The following is a 6,887-nucleotide window of genomic DNA, read 5'->3' on the forward strand; positions in this document are numbered from 1 at the left end:
GCCACCGATCTGCACAGCCACTCGGTAGTCCTCAAGCCAAGTGTCAGGCCTGGACTCACCAGTGAACTTGCTGATTCCAGTCGCCACCTGAAGTTGGGAGGAATCACCGCAGCCCTGATGGCTCTGCTAAAGCACTCTGGGCCTGAAACATGTACTCTGCTGCCAGTCGGGTGATCTCTATCATGACCCTCTCTGTGTGCTCTGTTTCTATCGACCAGACCTTGAACAAGAATAGATCTCGCATCAAAGCCCGGCTCCCTGGGGTCGACTAGAATTCTTCGCCTGCCACTGTGAGGGCGTCTGTCATCGTGTTGCCGAGGCACATATGACCCACTCCTCGGGGGAGGTGTGGGCACTCGATGACGGTCATCGTGGTCGAGTCGGCGATCATATTGCTCACGGTTTCTGTACTGATCTCGCCGGTCTCCACGTCCCTCACGCCGCGGGGGCGATCTTGGGCTGTGAGCCGACTGAACTGTGTCTGCCACCACAGACCTGCTATGAATTCTATTCCGTGACTGTGATACTGTTGTGTTCTGCTCTCCTGCAGCCCGGAGTAAAGCCCAGATCTGCATCAAACCTCTGCCAGCTTCCGACTGGGAAGGCTGAATCGACTCTGCTATTCGGGCTGCGGCTGTGAGATTTTGAATCGGAGTTCGGTATACCTGAGTTGGAGGCGGAAAAAGTTGTCGTCGACTGGACTCGGGAATCCGCTGTCGAGCACGCTCGTCGAGTGCGTGCTGGAGGTTCTCCAGTCGAGTGCGCTCAACCAAGTTGGCCAGGCACGCCTCCTCCAAGGCCCGGGCCTCGGGGGTTTCTCCAACAATAGGAGTGTGAAGTGCATCCATGTTACGGCGGCGAAGCTCTTCCCTCTGCTGCGAAGAGAGGGGCTCGGGGCGGTACTCCTCGTGGACGCGCGATGGATCGCCGCCGCCATCGCCACCGTCGTCAAGGGGGAAGCCAGGAGGACTGCGCGGTCCGTTGATCATCAGGACTTCCGTCGCGGGGTCACTGCTGTCGCACTCGGATGCAGTCTCGACGGAGCTAGTCGAACAGGTCGTAGAGAGTTTCGTCGGGCTCGATTGCCGCAACTTGCGGGGTGGCCGATTGGTGGGCCACCGCATGCCTCACCCACCGCTGGAGCCGCGACCGACCGGAACGCTTGCGCCGGCGAACAGCGGGGAGCGAGGATGCCACAGGAGCCGACCGATACTGAGTCGACGGCTGTCGAAGAAGGACGCCGCGGACGCATGCGCGAAAGTGCGTTGCCCCGCGGACGGGGAGCGCCTCAACGTCGCGTGGAGCCTCTTGGAGCCAAGCGGAGTCATCAGCGACGAACACGAGCGCGCCGAGATGGATCTCGCGGCCCTCGGCCAATCCTCCGCCGGAAACCATGATGATGGGGATCGGAAAAATCGCAACTTCTCCAACAAGTCGCTAAGACACCTGCCCCACGGTGGGCGCCAACTATCGTGGATCTAAGTCTGATAGTAGAATGGGAGGTAGGTATGAGGAGGCAAGATCCTAGCTATGGCGAAGTTGTACAGGCAAGTTTTACGAGTTCAGGCCCTTCGCGGAGGAAGTAACATCCCTACGCCTCGGAGCCCGGAGGCAGTCGACTGGATTATGCGCGTGTGAGTTACAGGGGGTGCGAACCCTTGTCCCAGAGGAGGGGGGTGGCTTATATAGAGTGCGCCAAGACCCCAGCTCCCCACCGTTACACAGGGTTCAATGTTCATAAAGAGTAAGCGTTACAGGTAACGTCCGCAATAAAGTGTTATAAATGGTAATTAAGTCTATGAGTAAACGACCGACCGTTGCTGCGTAGAGTGACTTTAGATCTTCTGTATGTCGAGTGGTTTCTGTGATGGTCGAGTGGCATTGATTCTTCCTAGTGGAATGTCTCTGGTCGAGTGGATGATGGTACCCTTCGAATGCTTCTGTCTTTAGGGTGATGCCCTTCGGGAGGATGTCTAGGTCAGGCCTATGACCCTACTCTAGGTACATGGCTTCATCAGGATCCACCCACGAAGGGTACACGAAGAAGCAACCTTGTCTATCCCACCATGGCCATCGTCCACGAACGACTTGCCTTACTCGGGTAGATCTTCACGAAGTAGGTGATCTCCCGGCCCTTACAAACTTCTTGGTTCAACTCCACATCATGTCAGAGTCTCTCGAGCGACACCTAACCAATCTAGGTGACACCACTCTCCAAAAGGCAATGGAAGGTTTGTTGATGATGAACTCCTTGCTCTTGTGCTCCAAATGATAGTCTCCACAACACTCAACTCTCTCTTTCACAGATTTGACTATGGTGGAAGAAGGATTTGAGTGGAAAGCAACTTGGGAAGGCTAGAGATCAAGATTCAAATGGCAGGAATGGAATCTCTTGATCTCAACACATGAGTAGGTGGTTCTCTCTCTCTCTCTCTCTCAGAAAATGAGTAGTGGAAGTGTAGGCACGTTCTGATGGCTCCCGTATTGAGTAAGAGGGGCTGGAGGGGTATAAATAGCCTCTACACGAAATCCAACCATTACACACTTTTAACCCAACTCCGTGGCACCGACCTATGTAAAAGATATGAGCGTTGGAGGTCTTAGTGGGACCAACTGGAAATAACTCGGATGAACCAATGTGCAATGGTTAGGGAAAGCCTCGTTTCGGTGGCACCGATTGCATCAACTCGGTAGGACCGAAGTGAAGCAATAAGGCAACAGAAAGGTTGGCACACCGTCTCGGTGAGACCGATTGCAAAAACCGCTGAGACTGAAATTATTGCAACAAGTGAAAGAAGGTTTGCCAGGCCGTCTCGGTGGGATCAATCGCAAAACTCGGTGAGACCGAAATAATTGCAACTGGTTACAGAAGGTTGGGCAGGCAAAACCGATAGGACCGAGAACCATATCGGTGGATCCGATTTGTTAGGGTTTGGTAGTGGCAGTGTCCAGATGAACTCGGTGGGTCCGGATAGGGAAATTTCAGTGGGGCCGAGTGGGAATGTAGTGTTTTGGACATATTTGGGTAGAGAAATTAGTTGAGAGTTTTTGGAGCAATATCACTAAGCACTTGAGCAAATAGGTCATAATCAAAACCTCATCCCCTTTTAATAGTATTGGCTTCCCTATGGACTCAATGTGATCTTGGATCACTTAACCAAAAATCTAGAGTCTTGAGCTTTTGCCAATTCATGTCCTTAGCATTTTGAGGGGTCCACAATCACTAGTCCTTGCCATGCCAATCATTGAACATCCAAATATCTTTAACTTGAATGGACATTAGTTCAATGAGATATATGTTGTTATGATTACCAAAACCACCCGCGGATTAGTTGCACTTTCAATCTCCCCCTTTTTGGTAATTGATGACAATATATAGATCAAAGCTTCGACAAATGATTAAATGAATGAAATACATCATCGCTTTGAGAAGTATGTGATAAGCAAGAGCTCCCCCTAAATTTGTACATTATTAAAAAATTGCATTTGAATGCAAATGCACAATCGATTAATATCATGGGTCACTCTTTCATGTCACATACAACTTGGTGGAGCGCACAAAATGATATGAATGGAATAGTAAGCACGCATCACCAAAACACAAGTGAATGATCATATAAGGATAATGATAACGATAAGCATTAAGCATCACATGATGCATAGTATGATCAATCACACACGTAGTATCTCACAAGCATAACGAACCAAAGTAGCTTGAATCAAATAGTAGCAAAAACTCGAGAAAACCAACAAGCAAAAGCAAAACACACACACACACACTCTCTCTCTCTCTCTCTCTCTCTCTCTCTCTCTCTCTCTCTCTCTTTCTCTCTCGAAGCCTAATGATCTATACAAATTCTCCCCCTTTGGCAACAAGTACCAAAAAGTTCAAATAGGTATAGAGCTATACTTCTCTCTAGGCACGATCCTTGGCAGCTCTTGATGGCGATCTCTGGCTGGCAGCTCCAGTGTGCGTAGATAGCATGGAGAGAAGTGCATCCACGAAACCTTCAGCTGATGTCTGCTGGGCTGGTGGAGTAGAAACTGGAGGTGGAACTGATGAAGCAGTAGCTGGGGCAGAGGCTATAGTCCTCGTATCTGCATCAGGCATTTCAATAGACCTGGGTGCGCTAGGCACTGTCTGGAATCTGTCTGTCGTCAGTATGTCATCTCCATTGTCCTCTGCAGAAGCTCTGACAACGTCAACATCATCCTTCAGCTTTGTCACAACTGACTGAACCTCTGTGATCTTTACATCAAGGTCATATATCTTTGTCTCGACTACCCGCTCTAAGCTCTCCTGGTTCTTGGTGAGGTTGGCCAGACTTCGCTCAATCCTCAGGGTTGCTTCTAGCAGATAAGTCATTTGGTCATTCTTTGTCTTGAGGTTGGCAATGGGAGCATTGGGAGCAGATGCCTCCTAAGCTGCTTTAGCTGCAGCAGCTGCCTGAATCTTCTCCTGTTCCTGAGCAGAAGTAGGGTGTGAAGGATCCATCACCACTACATTGTCCTCGAGCTCTGGCAACAATGGGATTTGCTCGTGATTAAGAAGGTATGTGCTCCTGCCAACCTTGGAGTTGATAAGCAACTGAATGTGCGGAGCAAAACCACATGATCCCTTCTGGTTAGCTGCGGTTCTCTTAATAGTTTCAACAATGAGTCTCATCACCTTGAACTTCTGAGGTGTATCAAATAGGTGCAACAGATTGATGGAGTGGCCACGAATCATCTTGTCATCTCTAGACTTGGGAAAAAGAGTGTACCTCAAGATAGTGTTGATGGTGGCCAAACCAGCTAGCAGGTGCTTCACTGAACCAAACTTGTGTGTCTCAACATCTTTCGCAGGAATAGGCTTGTACATGTTTTGCATGGAATTATGGTCCATCATGGGCTTAGCATATACATCAATGTCATTCTCTTCTTCTTCTGGAGCACCAAGACGAGCAGCCCATTTAGAGATGGTTGACTGGTACTTGTTTCCCCCGGTCATCCACACTATCCTCCCATCTGGATATAAATGAGTAGTAGAGTAGAATTGCATGATCATCGCATCATTCCACTTTGTAATCTTCTTCCCGACAAAAGCATCTACACTAACAAGCTTGAAGCTCTCATGAACATGGGGGAAGTTGTCTTCATTTGCATCAATGTACTTCCAATCAACCCATTTCATATCACTGACAATAGGCTTCTTATCTAGCAACACTGTTTCATAGAAGTCTTGTTGCTCTCTGGTGTGGTATCGATAGTCACAAGCAGTCCTTCTCCTCACAGCATACAAATCAGACAATCTCGACTAGCTCAAACCTTTATCCTTCTTCAGCATCATGTTTTCAACACCTGGATGTGTGTTGTCATGATATGGAATCTTGGGCCTCAACCTCCTAAGCACTAGTGGCTCATCATCAGCATCAGCTGCAGGCACTAGGGCCTTGTTCTTCTCACTAGCAAAAATATTTCTTTTAGACCTCTTGGGTGCTGGAGCTTTGGGTTTGGACTTGGAGGGGGCAGCAGACTTCATAGCATGTGCCATAAGTTTTTGAGACTTGGCAGGAGGTGGATTAGCTACTGGATTCTCCTCTTCCTCTTCACTTTTAGGCATATCATTTCTCCTCATTGAAGTGGGTTTGAAAACCGCATGCACAGACTGTTTCCTTACTCTCTTTTTCTTTGTGGGCTCCTCCTCAGAGATCTTGTCCTTCTTGGACAAAGGAACTTTCCTAACAACAATTCTTCCCCTGGAGCTTGCAGATGGTCTTATGATGGCTGCTGCGGACTCCTTCGCAAGCACTGTCTTCTTCTTCTTCTTTGATGTTGCTTCACTAGCAACAAAGTCCTCATCCTCATCATCTGAGGTTCTCTTCTTTCTTGCCCTTGTAGCAGCTTTGGGGAACTCTGGAGAACTCCTTTCTCCCTCATAGAAACTGCCTTCAGGACTAGATCTTGCACTCATATCAGCATGTGCTTCTGAGACATTCTGACTATCACTGGCCTCTGACATCTTGCAAAGCTGACCCTGTGAATAGATGGCTATGGGCAGAGTAGATGAGTCATTGCAAAAAGCAAATACTTTTCAAGAAAATTGAGTTCAAATCTTAGTTTCAAGTTTTGACAGGAGGCATTTCGGTTCCACCGAGTTGATCATCTTGGTGATACCGAAGCACTTAACAGAAACATGGCACATCATTTCGGTCAGATTGAAAAGTGGCTCGGTGTCTCTGATATGCTAGGGTTTCACTGAAACTTTACTATCGGTCTCACCGATTAGTACTTCTCGGTGGCACCAAGATGTACTAGTGCAATGGCCTAGGCCAGATTAGTGACTCCGAAAATTTCAAATCGGTCGGTCCGAGATGCATTCACGGAAACTTAAACCTAATTTTTTTTGCTCGAATCTAATCTACGGAATTTTCAGTGTAAAGGAAGGTTTCAATCCGTGGCAAGAATAAGGCTATCCATCAGTGCATTGAATCATAATTTAGAACACGGAGTGGGTTGAATCTCACCCTAACTTGGTGGAGATCCTCTATGGCGGCAACAGCGGGGAAGATTCCCGTTGACGGCGACGGATTCCGGCGGCGAGGACGCGCAGGAGACAAGGGCGACGATCCGAAGACCAAGGCGATGATAGCAATGGGGGTGCGGAGTCATGATTTTTGAAGAAATTTTCAACGTACGGGCCGCGGGGATATATATACCCGTGTGCTGTCGGTGGCTCAAAGTGGAACAACTCGGTGGCACCGATATGTGTAACTGCAAGCAGTATAGCACATCGTTGACTCCGAAATGGTTCAACTCGGTAACACCAAAATGGAAACCTAGATCAATCTAAATGATTTCGGTTTGACCGGGTTTGAGTGGATTGGTCCAACCGAAATGCATAAAGA

This window comes from Triticum aestivum, chromosome 1D, assembly GCF_018294505.1.
Source record: "Triticum aestivum cultivar Chinese Spring chromosome 1D, IWGSC CS RefSeq v2.1, whole genome shotgun sequence".
In the NCBI taxonomy this organism is placed as follows: Eukaryota; Viridiplantae; Streptophyta; class Magnoliopsida; order Poales; family Poaceae; genus Triticum; species Triticum aestivum.